The sequence below is a fragment of the Oryx dammah genome, unplaced genomic scaffold (genome assembly GCF_014754425.2).
Source record: "Oryx dammah isolate SB20612 unplaced genomic scaffold, SCBI_Odam_1.1 HiC_scaffold_18, whole genome shotgun sequence".
NCBI lineage: Eukaryota > Metazoa > Chordata > Mammalia > Artiodactyla > Bovidae > Oryx > Oryx dammah.
Genome location: NW_024070202.1, coordinates 98,445,589 through 98,467,080, shown reverse-complemented (window position 1 = coordinate 98,467,080; position 21,492 = coordinate 98,445,589). Strand labels below are relative to the sequence as shown.

Genomic DNA, 21,492 nt, shown 5'->3' with positions numbered 1-21,492 from the left:
CAGTTCTGCTGGATTGTGCCTCCCCAGAGATTCAAGAATGCTTCTCCCAGTTTTAGGGGAGCCCTAGCCAAAGATCTAAAGGACCTACAGTTATATTTCAGTATGTAAATGACATTTTGATTGCCAGTGAACCCAAAGATCTCCCAGAGCCTTTGAAACCTGGTTCATCCACTTATAACCTGAGTGGCCCTGACCAAGTGCTTTGGCCTCCCCATTCTTGCATTTCATCTTCTGAGCAATGTAAGGGGTGGTTTCAGGATTCAGTGAATCACACATACAAAAAGCACCCAAATAGTGCTGGCGCATAGTAAACTCTCAATACCTGTTGGTTATTATTATTCTTTATTATTTTCAGTTATCATATCCTCAAGTTTAGTGGAGTCCCCGTGATCAGATCCAAGAAGCAAGGGGAAAAAAATTGTAATTGGCTTATCTAAGTCGAATCTTCCAGTTGTAATCTGTTCCTTTGGTTGAACAAACCAGTACAGATACAGCAACTGCCTAACTCCTGGACTTCAGCAGGGCAGGCTCGGTGTGATTTCAGATAAGCTTGGCTACAACAGGACACTGGTGGAGAGAATTACACTTCAGTAAGATGAAGAAGGAGAATGTGCATCAAGAGATTCAGCTTCAATATTCTGCACAGAAGGGATACTCCTCCAGACTTTTCAGCCTGCAGAGAAAACAGTCGTGAAGAATATGCCAATGTTAAACTGTGGGTTAAATGGCATTCTTCTTCATGGATCCTATGAGCTCTGTGCCCTCTCAGCCTCTCCCCTTCCCCCAAGATTTTATAAGAGCCCAAGTCTTCCTCCACCTTCCATCAAACAGATCTGAAGGGTATGCTAGGAAGGAGGGTGGGGGCACGGTGATCAGGACACCAGAAAGCTTCATAATGGTAGCTAATAATAACCCTGGAAGGAGCAACAATAGAATAACCTGGGCTTGTTATGATCACTGAATGAGTTAATGATACATGCACTGGGCTTAGGTTGCCTGGCACATTCTAAGGTAACACTCAAGAGATGTTAGCTGTATTTAACCCTATCATTCCAATTTTGCAAATAAAGAAACCAGCCTGGGAAATGCACCCAAGATCACAAGTCTAATACATTAAGTGTTAGAGCTGGGATTTGAACTGGACGGATTCATTCCTGAGTCCCACCCCTCTAATGCCTCCAGGGGAGAAGCAGTTTCCTCTCCAGGAAGGTATTACTTTACTTTTAAAATTTTATTTTATTTAGTTGTTCTGGTCTTTGTTGCAACACATAGGATCTTCAGACTTCATTTTGGGATGTGGAATCTTTAATTGTGGCATGGGGGATTTATTAATAGCTGCCCAACCACAGATAGAACCCAGGCTTCCTGCATTGGGAACACGGAGTCCTAGCCACTGAACTACCAAGGAAGTCCCTCATTTTACTTTTATTTTTTTGGCTGTTTTTATTTTTATTTTTTAATTGGAGGATGATTGCTTTACAATGTTGTGTTGGTTTCTGCCATACAACAAGGTGAATCAGTCATAAGTATACATATATCCCCTTCCTCTTGAGCCTCCTTCCTACCTCCCTCATTTTACTTTTGACACTCCTTTTCATTCTAAGTAGCTGCTGCTTGTCGTTCTTCAACAAAAGTAAGGGCTTCCCAGGTGGTGCAATGGTAAAAAATCTACCTGCCAATGCAGGAGACTCGGGTCCAATCCTTGGGTCAAGAAGATCCCCTGGAGTAGGAAATGGCGACCCACTCCCGTATTCTTGCCTGGAGAATTCCATGGACAAAGGGGCCTGGCGGGCTACAGTCCATGGGGTTGCAAAGAGTCAGACACAACTGAGTGACTAACGCTTTCACTTTTCAAACACTTAGAACTTTACTGGGTATTGTAAACATTTACCAAGGCAAACTCCTGATTTCTTTCCCCCATATGGCAATTCCATCCTGTGTGTGATTCAGGCAACACCAGAACCAAAGATTTGGAGCCTCCTTTGAATCTTAATGGCTCAGATCCAATTGGCACTGCTTTCCCAATGTATTTAGAATAAGACGGTTCTCTCTACTTACCATTACCCAGGTCCAGCCACTGTCGTCTTTTCCCCTGGGTTATCACAACAGTCTCCCTGTAGTCTCTCAATTCAGAAGTCAGAGTGGGGCTTTTAAAGCACAAGCCCCATCATGCCACTCCTCGGCTCAGAATCCTCAACTGGCTTCTCAGCACCCTCAGAGCCCAAACCAAAGGCCCTCCTCACAGTGTCTACCTGGTTCTGCTTGCTCTGAGCCCCTGACACTGCTGACCTCGCCTCTTCTCCCTCTGCCGCTCACTCACTCTGCTCCAGCCCCACTCGCCCTCTTACTCAAGGGCTCTAAACACAATTCCACCTCAGGGCCTTGAGCTTGCCATCCTCACGGCCTAGAATGCTCTTCCCCAGGTATCCACATGGCTCATCCCTCACTTCCTTCAGGTTTCTGCTCAACTGTCACCAATCAGCAAAGCTTCCTCTGACTCCCCCTATTGTAAGGGATCACTCCCCCCCCACCCTCCACTCCCTATTCCCTTACTACCCTACTTGACTTTTCTGCATAGCCTTTATTGCAGTCTGATATATGTGTATGTATATATATGTGTGTGTATGTATATATATACATATATATATAGAGAGAGCTTATTTCTGTATTCTCTCAATAGAAAATAGAGAAGTTAGATAAAATAGGGAATGGAATGGAGTAGAGAAGGTAGACAATGCCTTCCTACATTTCACTTTCTTTGTCAGTTGCAGGATTCACACTTACTCAGCATATTCATTTGTGAGTTTGTTTCGGTACTCCCTTACTAGAATGTAAGACTGTGAAGGCAGGAACTTTGTCTAGATGAGAGTGCCTGGGACATAGTAGATGTTCAATAAATACTTAGTGGATGAAAGGATGAATGACTGCCTCTGCCTTCTACCTATTGACAACATGTTCTCTCTTAAGATTCCAGTACGACATCCAGGAGTTCCAACAATATGCAGCAGTTAAGGACATGTCTACCCTGGTGCCTCAGATAGTAAAGAATCTGCCTGCAATGCAGGAGACCCAGGTTTAGTCCCTGGGTCGGAAAGATCCCCAGGAGGATGGCACGGCAACCCACTCCAGTATTCTTGCCTGGAGGATCCCCATGGGCAGAGGAGCCTGGTGGGCTGCAGCCTGTGGGGGTGGCAAAGGGTCAGATGCAACTGAGTGATTGTGCACACACACCCGCTCTTTCCTCATAATGAGTCTAGATATTCCAGTTTTGATTTTCAACACCACCAGAAAATGGCATTTGAAATGAAAGTAGTTCCAGTTATCTTTCAGTCCTTCTAGCTAAACTTCTACCAATTCAGACAAACTCCCGGCAATCCTCCTAACTAACTCAGCCCAGCGCCACTTACGAGTTAAAGGTGTAGTACCGCCAGTTTCTGTTGAGGCTGAGTAGGGTTGCCATCTCCTCATCGCTCAGTTTAAAGTCAAAGACCTGAAAAAGTGAGAATTCCAGAACATCATCAGCAAGCCGGTTCCTGGTGCAATTTGAGATCTCCAGCCACACTAGCAGGGAGCAAGCTCACATCCACAGCAGTAACTAGCCAAGGGAGTTTCTCCCATTATGTCCACCAGACACAAATGGTTCTAAATTGGGTGCTACACAGACTGCCATGTTTCTGAGGTTCTGTGTTCCGAAGCCTGTAAGCCTCCTTGCCTTACAGGCTCTGAACTGCACAGCCCCCTGATGGACACGTGGGTTCCTCCAGAAGGGCAGGTCTTCTAGTATGGTCTATACCTCTCCTGCTGCTGGGAGGCAGAGGCTTAGGCAGGACAGTCTGCTGTTGTGTGTGGCCCACAGGATAACTGTCTGGGGACAGCCAAGACCCTCTCAGTCAGGGGTGAGAGGTACAGCTGTGCTCAGACCTGACAGGACATCACCGGCTCCTCCCCCAGCCCACCCCCGGTCGTGGGTCCTTCATCTCAGCCCTGAGGTCAGCTCCCCGGCCCGAGAGATGGCAAGGCGGTGGGAAGGTGGTGGAAGCCACAGAAAGCACAGGGACAGCATGAGAGACCTGGTGAAGGAGTCTCTCCCACCCCCTCCTCCACTGAAAACACCAGTTTGCTCCTTGGAAGAAAAGCTATGCCCAACATAGATAGCATATTAAAAAGCAGAGACATTACTTTTCTGACAAAGGTCCATCTAGTCAAAGCTTTGGTTTTTCCAGTAGTCGTGTATGGATGTGACAGTTGGACTATAAACAAAGCTGAGCACCGAAGAACTGATGCTTTTGAACTGTGGTGTTGGAGAAGACTCTTGAGAGTCCCTTGGACTGCAAGGAGATCCAACCAGTCCATCCTAAAGGAGATCAGTCCTGAATATTTACTGGAAGGACTGATGCTGAAGCTGAAACTCCAATACTTTGGCCACCTGATGCGAAGAACTGACTCATTTGAAAAGACCCTGATGCTGGGAAAGATTGAAGGCAGGAGGAGAAGGGAACGACAGAAGATGAGATGGTTGGATGGCATCCACTGACTCGATGGACAGGAGTCTGAGAAAGCTCCGGGAGTTGGTTATGGACAGGGAAGCCTGGTGTGCTGCAGTCCAGGGGGTTGCAAAGAGTTGGACACGACTGAGCCACTGAACTGAACAGAACCAGCCAGAACCTTACCTGAAAGTTCTCGGTGATGTGTGCGAGCGTCCCAGACTTGGGAATTAACAATCACGTGCCTCTGGATTTGGAAATGGATCAGAACCTGTGCAGAAGGGGAGTTCTCATTTACACTCAACTGCAATGACCACTCCCTCTACTTTTTCAGAAAATGAAACATCTCTGCCATTCACTGTGTCTTTATTAAGTTACAATAGCTAGTATACACTGAGCACTTTATAGCTATCAGATAACTTCTCAGTCCTCTGCTCAATTCTCTCCCTTAATCCTCACAACAACCCTATACTCTTCCTTTTTAAAAAATAAAGTGACCTGGGATAGTGTTTGGGATCGTCAGGCTGTTAAGTAGTGGAGCTGGGATCTGAGCACAAGCATTTTGGCTGCAAAGCCATGTTCTTGTTCTTGGTCCTCTAGTCTCAACAGAAGTTGTTAGAGACCATCCCTGTTTCAGTGATAACCATGCTATTTCCTGGAGGTCCGAACAAACAGACTTTCAAGGAAAGGCCTTAGAAGTCTTCCTCTCTTGTTCCCTTTCCCTTCAAGGAGTAAAATGGGTGCTTTCCCAATGGTCCAGTGGTTAAGAATCCTCCTTGCCATTCCAGGGATACTGGTTCAATCCCTGATCTGGGAAGATGCCACATGCTTCAGAACAACTAAGCCCCTGCACCACAACTACTGAAGCCTGCAACAAGAGAAGCCACTGCAATGAGAAGCCCATGCATGGCCACAAAGAGTAGCCCCCACTCACCCCAACTAGAGAAATCCCTCTCGCAGCAATGAAGACCCAGCATAGCCAAAAAATAAAATAAAATAAATACAGGAGTTAAATGAAGACAATATTAAGAATCACACAAGACTAGTTTGTGGCAGGTAAAGAAACTACACATTATACCTGGGCTGTGGATTTTTTGTGCTTTGCAGCAATCTCATTACTCTTGGGATCCTCCAGTAGAGAAGGGTCCTCTGGTTTGGCCCTAGAGGGAGAAAGATGGTTGGTGTGCATAATCACCATGGCTACCATACATAGATGAGTATTACTCCAGTGATGGGCCCAAGGCTGATCATCATTCTACCTCATGTGATAGATAAGGCAAAAGGATTTGAAAGCTTCATGTCTTACCCATGGGCCCACCCATGGGTTCTGAAGCCTCAGGAGTTTTTGCAAAGGCTGTTCCAGTGCTGGGTGGTTAAACTGGAGTATTCCCAAAGGGTTGCTGTTTTTTTTTTTTTTTAAGTTCCCATATTTTCCCCACTGTTTGAGTATGCCAGACACATTGCCTTATACGCATTTTTCTTTCTGATGGCTTTCTTAAAAGAATGTCGAGAGAAAGATCAGATGCCTCACCCAGATCTATTTGGACAGCCTAGCAGGCTGTAAGCCATGACGCTGATGCCCTTGGACTGAGTACTGGATCAATTTCTCCTGCGTGAGGTATGGGTGACACTCAGTCTGTAAAAGCAAGCAATTCTCATCACTGGGAAAATCCACCTGCTCTTTGAGCTGCTCATAGGGAGTTCTACACAGAGAAAAAGGTCTATCAGCAAAGACCAAATCCTGCCTCCTGCTAGGCTGGCTAAACCAGACCTCAAGACCTGTCTCCCATGAGATGCCTGACCTTCAAGATGAGACTTAGTGCAAACCACTGAACTTGCCTCCAGACATCTAAGAAATAATAGAGCAGAACCCTTACCCTTTACTAAACAATTTACCTGGTTAATCACTGGTTTGTATTTCAGTCCAGGTTTGTTCAAGAGTCTCTCGATCTGAAAGTGGTTGGTTCGAGATCCCAGTGTTTTTCACCAGCCCCTTGTCCACCAGCTCCTCCATGGCCTATCATAGAAAGGGACAACTTTGGCCACTGCTAGAGGGATCTCAAGGACCCTCTAGTTTGGCTTAGTTTGGTTTAGTCCTCTCTGGGACAGGAATATGTGTGTGGATTAGCAGAACTAATAAAAAGATTTTGACTTTCTAACATAAACCCACAGTGATAAGAGAACAGACTCTGTATGATTTACAAAAGACCATGAAATTTTTGTACCATGAAGTTTTATGTCCCTGGATATGTTCCAGTGTCTCCTGGTTTATAGTCTATGGGAACTTGAATAGAATCTGTGTACTGCTGTTGTGTGAAAATTGTATAAATTTTAATTACATCGAATTGGTTGATAGTGCTTTTCAGGTCTACTATAGCCTTCTACTTTTCTGTCTATTCATTCTATTAATTTTTGAGAGCTTGTTATTGAAATTCCAACTAAAAATCTTAATTCATCTACTAAAAAGATAATTGTAATATGTAGTAGAACTATATGTAACCTTGTTCTGTATTTTCCAAGTCTCCTGTAAATGTGTTATCATACTTCCATAATTTAAAAAATAAGAAAGAAGGGGGAAAAAGGAATTTTCCATCCAGCCCACGAGTAGAGAGGAAAGCAGGAGCAAAGCCTTTAAGGCGAGGACAAGCATGAGGTGTTCGGGGGACAGTCGAGCCAGGGGTTCTCAAACGTGGCTGCAATTCGGAATCACCTGACAGCTTTAAAATATACTGATGCCTAGAGACTTCTCTGGTGGTCTGATGGTGGAGAATCTGCCTCCCAGTGCAGGGATGGAGCCCTGGTCCAGGAAGATACCACATGCTGTACGTGGAGCAACTAAGCCCGTGCACCACAACTACTGAGCTGTGCGCCTAGAGCCTGGTTCCACGAGAGAAGCCACAGCAACGAGCAGCTGGTGCACTGCAGCTGGAGAGTAGCCTGTGCTCTCCACAACTAGGGGAGGCCCAGGGGCAACTAGGAAGACCCAGGGCAGCCAAAAATAAATAGTTAAAAATGCATACATATATATACTGAGGCCCAGATTCTACCCTCAGAGTTTCTTATCAAATCTGTGTAACATGTGGCCTCAGCACTGGGATCGTTAAAACTCCCCAGGTGATTTTAATGCATAGAGAGGACCACTAGGGTAGATGGTATAGTCTTTAAATTGGAGAAATAAGGCATTTCTATTTGCAACTTTTTAAGGATTCATGTCAATGTATGGCAAAACCAATACAAAATTGTAAAGTAAAAATTAAAAAAAAAAATTGGAGAAATAAAATTTAGAACTGATGAGATTGCAAAGTCCCCAAACCGCCTGAGTTGGGCCATGAACCAGTGTAACTGTTTCTGTGTACCGTGGAGCAGGCACAGGTGGGTGCGTGATACGTCTTGACGTTGTTTCACTCTTTCTCCCATCTGCTTCAGGGTGTTCAAGAAGGTTTCTGTTGAACTGGTTATGGGTCCACATAAACGTTGATTGCTTCAGTCCTGCCTTTTCTTCCTAGATTGTTTGAACTTGATCATCAAAATCTTTCATTTAGTAACCATTCTCAAATCCATTCTAAGGATACAGCAATGTGAAAATCAGGGTACTTTTTACAGAGAACAATGATATAGTTGTCACAATGAATACTATTAAGTATTCGTGAAGAATAAGGGCAACATCATTTAAAAGTGGACATTTAATTTCCAAATACATAGAGTTTTAAAAGTATCTTTGATATTAATTTCTCATTTAAATGCTTTCTTCCCTGCACTTGCCCTCTGTGTTCTTTCAGTCTTCTAACCTTATTGAGGCTTTCAATGGATAAGTCAAAGAGCTCTCCTGGTAAATGTCACACTGCACTTGAAAATATGTGGGTTATTTTCATATACCTTGATTTCTAACATAAATCCACAGTGATAAAGAGAACAGACTCTGTATAATTTCAATACATTTAGACCATAAGACTTTTGCAACTTGTTTTATATCCCTGGATATGTTCCAGTGTCTCCCAGTTTATAGTCTATGAGAACTTGAATTTGTATCATACTATTGTGTGAAAATTCTATAAATCTTAATTATGTTGAATTGGTTCATGGTACTTTTCAGGTCTACTATTTCCTTCTACTTTCCTGTCTATTCATTCTCAAATTATTCATTATTCAAATTATTATTCATTCCCAAACTCTCAAATTAATTTTTTGAGAGTTTGATACTGAAACTCCAACTAAAAATCTCAATTTATCTACTTAAAAACATCATAACATTTAGTGGAACTATATGTAACTTTATCTTGTATTTTCCAAGTCTCATGTAAATGTGTTATCATAATTTCATAACTTAAAAAAATAAAAAAGAAAAAATAGAATAAGATCAAAACTCTTGTGGAAACAATACTAGAGGTGTCTCAGTCTCCATATCTCACAAAGAATAATCCCTAAGATATTTCAGAGGTCTTGTTTTGCCAAGGTAATGTATATGACAGAGCCCTCTTGTCAAATTTAATGCAAAAGCTTAGTCTATTGAAATCTTAGGCTCTGTGGTAAGTCTTATCATAACTTTCATTTTCAGGAATAAAACATTCACTGAGTTGAGTCCATGCACATAAAACATTCAGTTCAGTTCAGTGGCTCAGTTGTGTCCAACTCTTTGCAACCCCATGGACTGCAGCATACCAGGCTTCCCTGTCCTTCACCAACTCCCGGAGTTTGCTCAGACTCCTGTCCATCGAGTCAGTGGATGCCATCCAACCATCTCATCCTCTGTCGTCCCCTTCTCCTCCTGCCTTCAATCTTTCCCAGCATCAGGGTCTTTTCAAATGAGTCAGTTCTTCGCATCAGGTGGCCAAAGTATTGGAGCGTCAGCTTCAGCATCAGTCCTTCCAATGAATATTCAGGATTGATTTCCCACCATTAGATGGTTCATTAAATCATCATCCTGAAATATTTCTCTCACAGGAGGTTGTTTGTGGTAGGAAAATAAACATGTTGACTTTTTAAAAAACTAGCTAAGTACCAGAATTCATCTTTCTCTTTATGGCTACTATTTCGGCACTAACAGAAAGAAAGTAGTACATTTTCTTGAAAATTCAGGCTTCATAAATTTATTTTAGTGAGTATATCAAACAAGTGTTTAAGATTATGTAGCTGGATAAAGACTTGTGTGGTCATTAGATTAAAAAGAATATGTAAATCTAAGAAAACAACATTTTAAAACTTGAAGTTTGAACCCACCTTCATGTATGTGGGCTCAACCAGCTTTTTGCTTGTACAGCAATGATGTTCTGTCATACTTACCATGGATTTATATTTAAGTATATGTTCAAGATAGCAGAATGTTTGACAGAATGATGCCTTCATAAGATTTTCCCAAGAGAACTTGATTTACTTATATATATATATGTGTGTGTGTGTGTGTATATATATATATATATATATATATATACACTTATGTATACACACACACACACACACACACATATATCCCTGGAGGAGGGCATGGCAACCCACTTCAGTATTCTTGCCTGGAGAATCTCATGGACAGAGGAGCCTGATGGGCTGCAGACCATAGGGTCGAAAAGAGTCGGACACAACTGAAGCGACTGTGTTTGTTTGTGTGTGTGTGTGTACGCTCTTGCTCATGAGATATTGCCAATGGCTTATTATTTAGAATGGCTTTTAATCACATAATCATTGCTCTTTTATTATTGCTAACTTTTAAATGTCTTTCTGTTGTTTTTTGATGAATTTCTTTTTATTTTTGGTCGCACTGGGTCCTCACTGCTGCACGAGGGCTTCCTCCAGTTGTGGTGAGCTGGGGCTGCTCTTTTTTGCAGAGCACGAGCTCTAAGGTGCATGGGCCTCAGTAGTTGCTGCTCCCTGGCTCTAGAACACAGTCTCAGTAGTTGTGGTGCACCGGCTTAGTTCCTCCCAGGCACAGGGATCTTCCTAGATCAGGAATGAAATCCGGGTCCCTGCATTGGCAGGCAGATTCTTTACCACTGAGTCATCCAGGAAGCTTTATATTATTAGTATCCTTTGGAAGATTTTTTTTTTTAAGAAGCAGAAGAAACTGAGGTTTCAAGGAGTTAAATAACCTGCACTAAATTTGGAAAACTCAGCAGTGGCCACAGGACTGGAAAAGGTCCGTTTTCATTCCAATCCCAAAGAAAGGCAATGCCAAAGAATGCTCAACTACCACGCAATTGCACTCATCTCACACTCTAGTAAAGTAATGCTCAAAATTCTCCAAGCCAGGCTTCAACAATACGTGAACTGTGAACTTCCAGATGTTCAAGCTGGTTTTAGAAAAGGTAGAGGAACCAGAGATCAAATTGCCAACATCTGCTGGATCATCCAAAAAGCAAGAGAGTTCCAGAAAAACATCTATTTCTGCTTTCTTGACTATGCCAAAGCCTTTGACTGTGTGGATTACAATAAACTGGAAAATTCTGAAAGAGATGGGAATATCAGACCACCTGACCTGCCTCTTGAGAAACCTATATGCAGGTCAGGAAGCAACAGTTAGAACCGGACGTGGAACAACAGACTGGTTCCAAATAGGAAAAGGAGTATGTTAAGGCTGTATATTGTCACCCTGCTTATTTAACTTCTATGCAGAGTACATCATGAGAAACGCTGGGCTGGAAGAAGCACAGTCTGGAGTCAAGATTGCTGGGAGAAATATCAATAACCTCCGATATGCAGATGACACACCCTTATGGCAGAAAGTGAAGAGGAACTAAAAAGCCTCTTGATGAAAGTGAAAGAGGAGAGTGGAAAAGTTGGCTTAAAGCTCAACATTCAGAAAACTAAGATCATGGCATGGTCCCATCACTTCATGGCAAATAGATGGGGAAACAGTGGAAACAGTGGCTGACTTTATTTTGGGGGTCTCCAAAATCACTGCAGATGGTGATTGCAGCCATGAAATTAAAAGACGCTTACTCCTTGGAAGGAAAGTTATGACCAACCTAGGTAGCATATTCAAAAGCAGAGATGTTACTTTGCCAACAAAGGTCCGTCTAGTCAAGGCTATTGTTTTTCTAGTGGTCATGTATGGATGTGAGAGTTGGGCTGTGATGAAGGCTGAGCGCTGAAGAATTGATGCTTTTCAACTGTGGTGTTGGAGAAGACTCTTGAGAGTCCCTTGGACTGCAAGGAGATACAACCAGTCCATCCTAAAGGAGATCAGTCCTGGGTATTCATTGGAAGGACTGATGCTGAAGCTGAAACTCCAATACTTTGGCCACCTCATGTGAAGAGTTGACTCATTGGAAAGGACCCTGATGCTGGGAGGGACTGGGGGTAGGAGGAGAAGGAGATGACCGAGGATGAGATGGTTGGATGGCATCACTGACTCGATGGACGTGAGTCTGAGTGAACTCCAGGAGTTGGTGATGGACAGGGAGGCCTGGTGTTCTGCAATTCATGGGGTTGCAAAGAGTCGGACAGGACTGAGCTACTGAACTGAACTGAACTGACTGAAGTTACTTTAATCAATACCTGCAATCCCAGGGCAACACTGTTTCAAATCCCTCCCCCTGGTTTAAGAATAAACTGGGTATCCTCTGAAGTCAGGCATGTTGTATTCCCAGTCTCCTTTGAGGATTCGGTCTTAGTTTTCAAAAACATAAGAAGTGTCAGATGAACCCCAAAAGTCAAAGGTGATTAGGAAGGAGTTCAAAGAATTAGAAAATGATGATGAGATAAAACCTCATTGAGCACCTGGGCTCCTTCATACTGGTGTAGACCCTTGTAGATGACTGAAGGCAAGTTTTCACTCCCAGCCCACTGCGAACAAGATGGAACCTACTCCCAAGTGTCCAAGAATGTTGCTTTACTGATGATGGTATTGCCTTTATCGTCTTTGGGAATAAAGTCCTCCCCAGGCTATAAATGCGAAACAAGAAGCTTAGTGCGGTGTGCATCTGAACACTTGATTCTGTCAAGTGAGTTTTCAGGATCCTGACTTATCCTAAACACCTACATCTGCATACCATTTTTTTTTTCAAGCTCCACAGTATCAATTTCGAGAGCTGAGTTGAAATAAAATCTCTGGATCAATCTGCCAGAGTATAAAACATAAGTTCTTTTTTTTATTTTTTCATAAGTTCTTATATTTTAGAAATTATTGGACTTTTTTTTCCTTTTGGCCATGCCACACAGCTTCTGAGATCTTAGTTTCCTAACCAGGGATTGAACCCATGCCCGTGGCAGTGAAAGCATGGACCATTGGACCCTGACCATTGGACCCTCAGAGAATTCCCAGAAATTGCTGGACTGATTTTAAAATCTATCATAAGCACATCCCAGAAGCCACCATTAGCCCCATGGACATAGACTTCTCCCAAGCACCTGGGGACAAAGTTCAATTTCATGAGGTGAGAGAGCTGGGAATTCATGTCCCTCAGGCTCTCTGGCAAAGGCAGGAGCAGAGTCCTATTTCCTCACTGAGCACTGGCTACCTTTCAGCATGATCATACTTGGGCTTTTCTCCAGAATGGCATTCCCAGTGCATCAGTTAATGAGAGGACTGAGCCCTGAAACACCATTATGTAAGAGCTGCCCTGGGAGGAGAGCCCTTGGCATGGAATGAGGACCAAAGCAGAGTGGCAGTTGCAGCTTGCCTGGGCTGCTAGAAGTCACAGTTTTCTCAAACGTAACAGAGAAAGCCAAGGTGTGGGGTCACCTCTACATTGGTCCATGGACTTGGATTCCTTTTCAAGCCAGTGTCTTTCTGCTCCACCATCTCATCCTGAAAATTTTCCTGTGGAGTCCTGAAGTGCAAGTCCTCTTGCTTTAGCTACCCTTGGTCCCCAGCCTCCAGCCCCCGACCCTCCCCTCCCCACTCCTGACACAGCTGCTATCTTCCAACACGTGCCCAGGAACCAGAGATTGGGACGGGGAGGAACTTCAACCTGTAATGCCTGTAGAAAGTGAATAAGGTAGAAGTCTAGATAGACCAGTCTCAGATCCTTGAGGGTCTTCTGACAGGATTCCCTCACTAGATGCTTCTCCATGAAGGTGGACCACAACTGCAGAGAGCAGAGCAGGGAGAAATCAGCAATGGACAGAGAAGGGGCTACCTTCTCTGCTTTCCCTGCTTTTTGACCCTCAGCTTGAGCTAACCCCAGGGGCAGGCCATTTACAGCACAGGTGGTTCAGATGCATCATCCAGGGATGCAAGGTCACCAGGTCGCTCTGAAAGTCACTGACATCTCTTAAGTGTCAAGGGCAAGTCATCTTTTTGACTCACCTAGTATTGTATGTATTTGTTACATCAGGTGCTGTATTTGGGCACAGACTCTGTGTTTGTTTACATGTGCCATTCTCTTCCTCAGCAGTAGCGTCTCTGAAGTTGTGGCTTGTGGCCAGCATTTAAGTTCCTAAGCCTCTGGGAACAGGTGGTCCTCTACTGCTCTCCTGTCTCCAAGCCCATGGGCCACCAACGATAACTCTACAAGGTATTTATCCAGACGCAACCAGTGGGGTCTATTTGTCCCACTAGATACATGCACTTTCCAAGTACCTGTAACTAGTCCCTTTTAGCAAATTGGGTATAATGCATATTCGGTGATTCTCAACCCTCTCTCACTCCACCCCTCCCTCTTTTTATAACATTCTGTAACTTGCCTTTTACTAGCCTGAACTGAAGTGAAATTCATATGTGATAATAAGTATGTCCCACCATTTTCCAAAGTACCTGCCAGCTGAGAACCTCTGGGCTACAACCACTGAGACCAGAGTGCTGAAAGGTGGAGCTTCAGGATCCAGTTGTAGCCTTAGCTTTCGGCTGCAGGGGGAAGATGGAACCCACCAATAGGGAACGAGGATGCTAAAGACACCACCCTGGCTCAATGGAGACTACTCCTCTAGGGCGGAAGCCACTCAAGAAGGGTGGGTAGCATCAGCATCAATGCGCCAACACTGGATGCTAATGTGGATGTTTGTGTCCAGGGACGTTATAAAGACAGCGATGAAGGTAGCTGGGCGAGGTGACCTGAATGCTCTTGTTGTTCTTTCACTCAGCCATGTCCAACTCTCTGTGACCCCATGGACTACAGAATGCCAGGCTTCCCTGTCCTTCCCTGTCTCCCTGAGTTTGCTCCATTGAGTCAGTGATGCCATCCAACCATCTCATCCTCTGTAACCCTTTCTCCTTCTGCCCTCAATCTTTCCCAGCATCAAGGTCTTTTACAATGAGTCAGATCTTTGCATCATGGCCAAAGTATTGGAGCTTCAGCTTCAGCCTCAGTCCTTCCAATAAATATTCTGGGTTGATTTCCTTTAGCATCGAATAGTTTGATCTCCCTGCTGTCCAAGGGACACTAAAAAGTCTTCTCCAGCACCACAATTTAAAGCATCAATTCTTCAGTGCTCAGCCTTCTTTATAATCCAACTCTCACATCCGTACAGGACTACTGAAAAAACCATAGCTTTGATTATATGAACCTTTGTTGGCAAAGTGATATCTCTGCTTTTAACATGCTGTCTAGGTTTGTCATAGCTTTCCTTCCAAAGAGCAAGTGTCTTTTAATTTCATGGCTACAGTCACCGTCCACAGTGATTTTGGAGCCCAAGTCTGCCACTGTTTCCATTTTTTTCTCCATCTACTTGTCATGAAGTGATGGGACCAGATGCCATGATCTTTGTTTTTTGAATGTTGAGTTTTAAGCAAGCTTTTTCACTCTCCTCTTTCACCTTCATCAAGAGGCTTTTAAGTTTCTCTTCTCTTTCTGCCATTAGGGCTGTATCATCTGTATATCTGAGGTTGTTGATATTTCTCCTGGCAATCTTGATTCCAGCTTGTGCTTCATCCAGTCTGGCATTTCACATGATGTACTCTGCATATAAGTTAAATAAGCAGGGTGACAATATACAACCTTACTGTACTCCTTTCCCAGTTTTGAAACAGTCCTTTGTTCTATGTCTGGTTTTAATTGTTGCTTCTTGACCTGCATACAGTTTTCTCAGGAGGCAGGTCAGGTGGTCTGGCATTCCCATCTTTTTAAGAATTTTCCACAGTTTTTTGTGGTCCTCACAGTCAAAGGCTTTAGTGTAGTCAATGAAGCAGAAGTATATATATTTTTTGGAATCCCCTTGCTTTTTCTATGACCCAACAGTTGTTGGCAATTTAATCTCTGGTTCCTTTGCCTTTTCTAAATCTAGCTTGCACATCTAGAAATTCTCAGATCACGTACTGTTGAAGACTAGCTTGAAGGATTTTGAGCCTTGTCCTGCTAGCATGTGAAATGAGCACAATTATATGGTAGCTTGAGCAATCTTTGGCATTGCCTTTCTTTGGGATTGGAATGAAAAGTGACATTTGCCAGTTTTATGACCACTGCTGAATTTTCCAAATGTGCTGGCATATTGAGTGTAGCACTTTAACAGTATCATCTTCTAGGATTTGAAATAGCTAAGCTGCAATTCCATCACCCCCACTAGCTTGTTTGTAATAATGCTTCCTAAGGCCTGGCTCTAGGTGAGTGATCACACCATTATGCTTATCTGGGTCATTAAGATCATTTTTGTATAGTTCATCTGTGTATTCTTGCCATTTCTTCTTAATCTCTCCTGCTTCTGTTAGTTCCTTGCCATTTCTGTCCTTTATTGTGCCCATTTTTGCTTGAAATGTTCCCTTGGTATCTCCTCCTTTTTGAAGGTCTCCAGTAGCCCTACCTACAAAAGTTCATCTAGTCAAAGCTGTGGTTTTTTCCAGTAGTGATGTATGGACATGAGAGCTGGACTATAAAGAAAGCTGAGCAGTGAAGAATTGATGCTTTTGAACTGTGGTGTTGGAGAGACTCTTGAGAGTCTCTTGGACTACAAGGAGATCCAACCAGTCCATCCTAAAGGCTATCAGCCCTAAATATTCACTGGAAGGACTGATGCTGAAGCTGAAACTTTGGCCACCTGATGCGAAGAACTGACTCATTGGAAAAGACCCTGATGCTGGGGAAAATTGAAGGTGGGAGGAGAAGGGGATGACAGAGGATGAGATGGTTGGATGGCATCACTGACTCAATAGACAGAAGTCTGAGCAAGCTCCAGAAGTTGGTGAAGGACAGGGAAGCCTGGCGTGCTGTAGTCCCTGGGGTCGCAAAGAGTTGGACACGACTGAGCTAAACTGAACTGAGTAGCCCCACCATAGGGCATGTAGACTCCAGGACTGGGTTGCCCCAGGCCAAACAACTAATAGGAAGGGAGCACAGCCCACCCACAGCAGACAACTGGATTAAAGATAAACTGAGCATGTCCCTGCCCACCTGAACAAGACCCAGTTTTCCCCACAGCCAGTCCCTCCCATAAGGAAGCTTGCACAAGCCTCTTAACCTCATCTATCAGAGGGCAGACAGAAGCAAGAACTATAACCCCAAAGCCTCCAGAATGAAAATCACAATCACAAAAGCTAACCAAAATGATCCCATGGATCACAGCCTTGTGTAACAAAGCCACGCTGTGCAGGGCCACCCAAGGTGGATGGGTCATAGTGGAGAGTTCTGAGCCAACAGGGATGCTGTTAGTGAGATGAACTGTATATATTTGTGCTAGGGTCACTGAGAATCTAGATTGTAAGTGTGATCCACTAGAGCAGGGAATGGCAAACCACTTCAGTATTCTTGCCTCCAGAACCCCCCCAACAGTATGAAAAGACAGAATTCTGGGTGCTGACTACATCCAACACTTCTGCCTGCTTTGAAGTGTCGTCTTCCCACCAGGTGAGCCCTTGGTACCTTGCTCACTATGAAGAGTTCTTCCCACTTCACAGCCTTCTCTTGGATCTTCTCTTGGATCGCTTCACCCACCTCATGCTCATTCTCGTAGGCATAAGCACAGTCCAAGTGGCGATATCCTATGTCAACGGCCCTCTTCACAGCATCTCTGACTTCTCCTAAGCCAGACTGGAAGGAAAAAGAAAAAGCCATCTCCCCAGACCACCTTCAAGGGGCTGTCTTACTCAGCCCAGCTTCTCCAAACCAAGATTTCCCTGAGACCCCTTTTTCTAGGGGATACTTGGGAAGAACGCATGCTTTGGAAAACTTTTCAAAACAGAAGGAAGAAAAGTGAATTAACTTTATGATTATGGCATCATGTCCCATCCTAGCTCAAGCCTATTCCCTTCTGACTCAGGTTCATCCTCCATCCCAGAAGTATCTCCAGGTACATAGAAGTGAAGTGAAGTCACTCAGTCATGTCCAACTCTTTGCGACCCCATGGACTGTAGCCTACCAGGCTCCTCTGTCCATGGGATTTTCCAGGCAAGAGTACTTGAGTGGGTTGCCATTTCCTTCTCCAGGGGATCTTCCTGACCCAGGGATCGAACCCAGGTCTCCCGAATTGCAGTCAGGCACTTTATCGTCTGAGCCGCCAGGGAAGTCAAGGTATATAGAAGAGACTGCAAACCTCTTTCTAATGACCAGGCTACACACTGGATTTTGAAATAAACTAAAGGAATTTTCAGAGAGAAAATAGTTATTACCTCATAAATTCAGGCTCATCTCATGCTAGGTGTGTGACCTGAGCAGACTGGTTAATTTCTCTAAACCTTGTCTGCAAAATAGGAATAATGCCAACAGCATCTGCCTCGTGAAGCTATTGCTGCTTCCCAGGTGATGCTAATGGTAAAGAATCCACTTGCTAATGCAGGGGATATAAGAGATGAGAGTTTGATTCCTGGATCAAGAAGATCCCCTGGAGAAGGGCATGGCAACCCACTCCAGTGTTCTTGCCTGGAGAACCCCATGGACAGAGGAGCCTGGTGGGCTACAGTCCATAGGGTCACAAAGAGTTGGACAAGACTGAAGTGATTTAGCACACACTCACACGAATGTACATGAGGTGATTGTGATAAGTGCCACAGTGAGTGTCAAGTTTCAAGTACAGCACCAGGCATACACCTAAGAGTCAGTGGATAAAAGACGTTATATAATTATTGTTTCAGAAAAGGAGAAATAGAAAGCCTTGTAAAAACCGAATGTCTCCCCTCACTCGCAGGCAGAAAGTTTTTCTTTCTTCGAAGAAAGGAGAGAAGGAAAGAGAGAGGGAGGGGGGAAGGAAGGGAGAAAGAAAAAAGAGAGAAGGAGGGAAGGGCATTAAAAATACCACATTCTGTCTAATCTAGCCAAGCCAAACAATGAAAGAAAAAGAAGCATTTACTACGGATCTACCTATCCTTTCTTCGGGTGGGCTACAGTCCATGAGGTCACAAAGAGTCAGACACGACTGAGCGACTAACACTTTCACTTAAACTGCTTAAAACTTGATACTTGCTAGGAAAGCTCTCACCACCACTGGAAAAAGTCAGTCTTGGAGCACTACTGCTGAATCAGCCCTGAGAAAGCAATCTCAGTCCTGCCTCCAGCGCCCAATATTTACTTCCCCAAAACCCTTGCCTCTGGGCTTTCTTTCCCTCAGGACAGGAGGAAATGCCCAAAGCCCCTCGAGGGAAAAAGGTGTCCAGATATTTGCACACTTACTTTCCAGGTGCCCAGGCCCAAGACGGGCACCTTAGCCTTGGTACTGAGCCCCACAAAGGTGGCCATGGTGCATGTAGAAACAGCCCCGAGGGAGCAAGTTAGATGTCTTCTGCCCCATTGAAATGTGCGGACTGCAGAGGAAGCAGCTGCCCTGGCACGAACAGGAAAGTCCTTTCAGCCTTTTATAAGATTCAAGTTGATGAACACCAAACACTGTTACCTTGAGAGAGTTCTCCCTGATAAAAAAAAATGCATCAATTATTTTATGAGTGAAATTTTATCAACAAATTAAAATACATGCACATGGAAAATAAAAATGTGCATCTATTTTAATTGTTCCTATCTTATTACTCAACTGTTGTAAATTTTTTTTTCCCCTCAGAGCATGGAAACTATCGAAGTGTAAGAATATGCTTGTCTGTTAACCAACTGGACAGGATCCTTGTATGCTAATATTCATCATATATTATTGATTCTTGCCACTTTTTTAGAAAACAAACTTTGTGATTGAAAAAAAATGCTATGTGCTCAAGTCCTAAGAAGTCCTAAACTTTTAGGTTTCTTTTCCCTTAAAACAATGTTCATGTGAGATTCTCCTTTTTTTTTTCTTTTAATTTCAATATTTTTATTCAGATGAAAAAATTAGAAATAATGTGAGTGTGCTATATAGAAAACTGATCAAGAAATTAATTTGGGTTAGTGGAATTGTTAAAGTAAATTCTTATCAAGAAAAAATGATATATACTCATTATAGTAAAACTGAAAAATGTAGATTATAAATAAGAAAATATTAATCACATATTCTCACCACTCATGATACCATTACAAGAGTACTGTTTCCTCCAGACTTTCATACATGTGTAAATGTGTGTGCATGTGTGTGTATACACATTCAAAATATGTATTTAATACATTGCATATGTTAACGAACTCAGGTTTAACTGCTAGTCACCTAAGTAACCAATACTGAGTAGTATCGGTTTGGTGGAAAGGAAAGATAGCTTTATTGCAGAAGCCCACAGTCCTGGGGAGAAGGTGGACTCATGTCCCAAAAAACCAACTCCCGACTCCCCAGGTTTTGCTCTGAGATAACAGAGGGAAAAGAGGAAGAGACCACATGCTTAGGAGAGGGTTATGGGGTGTGTGAGCTGAGCTCATGGACAGTCTTCTGATTGGTTTGTGGTGAGGTCATCAGAAGTCAACATCATCAGCCTTCTGGTTCCAACTAATCTGAGGTCTCTGTGCTTTTCTCCAGAAAGGGGAGTGTGTAGTCAAAGGAAATCTGTTTTTGTTTATCATGTGAAATGTGGTTCAAAATTGAATTTTTTAGATAGTGTTTTTTTAATTAATTGATTAATGTTTGACTATGCTGGGTCTTCACTGCTGTGGGCAGGCTTAATCTAGTTGCAGTGAGCAGGGACTCCTCTTGCTGGGGAGCACGAGCTCTAGAGCCCTCAGGCTTCAGTAGTTGTGGTGCAAGGGCTTAGTTGTTCGGCCGCATGCGGGATCTTCCTGGACCAGGGATCGAATTTGTGTCCCTCTGCACTGGCAGGCAGGTTCTTAACCACTGGATCGCCAGGAAAGTCCCAAAATTGAGACGTATTTTTGCAACACCTTTCATACAATAACACACTCCACTGTTTGCTATGTTTCGGTAATTATTTGCAACTTTCATTTTTTTAATATTATATTCTTTATAAAATATAAAAAGAAAAATCAGTAGAGAACACAGACTAGATTAAGAAAATAAAACCCACACATAGGCCCACAGTTAGAAATGATTATTATTAATATTTTGGAGCATATCTATGGATACCCAGTTGAGTTCAGGTGCCCCAAAGTGGAGGAGAACTGTGCCTCATTTCCCAGGGTGAGGCTGTGGAGAAGGCATCAAGCCTAGGATGGGATCTCTTGGTTCCCAAAACTGTAGGGTCTTCATGACTACAGGAGGTGTCCAGATGAGTGGCTAAATGTAGTCTCAGAGTGTCCCATGAGCCCCAGGGGCTGGGAGAGCAGCCCGATTACTCACTGGCAAAGCGGGCTGAAAGGAAGGGAAACCAAACAAGTGAGACCGTTGCCCTGCACAAGACCAAAAGAGGCACAGGTATTTTGCAGAAGGAGAAAGGCTTTACTGCAGGGCAGCCAAGTAAGGAGACAGAAGCAAAGCTCAGATCTGTCTCCCCGATGGGCTTTTGTGGGGGGTATTTTTTGTGGAAGTAGGGAGCAAGATGGGAAGGCAGCTCTGAAGTATGTGGTGGAGATGAAGGAGAAGTTTCAGGAATTCTGTGCACAGGAATGACTGTCCTTCACGTCTCTTCACAGGCGGCGTGTGCAGTATCGGGATAGTTCCACCTGTTATACATGGTAGATTTTTGGCGAACGACGTACAAAGCTCAGGATCGATCGTTTTAGTCCCTCAATGTGCCGGTGGAAGGCGCTGTTAGTAACTGTTTCCATACCTAGTTTGCCTGGTGCTCTGCAAGACAAGCTTAGGGGGAGGTCTCTGTTAATTGTCTTGTTTCTACCTTATGATCCTTGAGTGT

The 21,492-nt window shown here is 43.7% G+C and overlaps 1 pseudogene; it reads right to left on the bottom strand.

Moving 5' to 3' along the window:
• Positions 1-319: 319 nt before the first annotated feature.
• LOC120878222 lies at positions 320-19,093 on the bottom strand (annotated as a pseudogene).
• Positions 19,094-21,492: the final 2,399 nt, after the last annotated feature.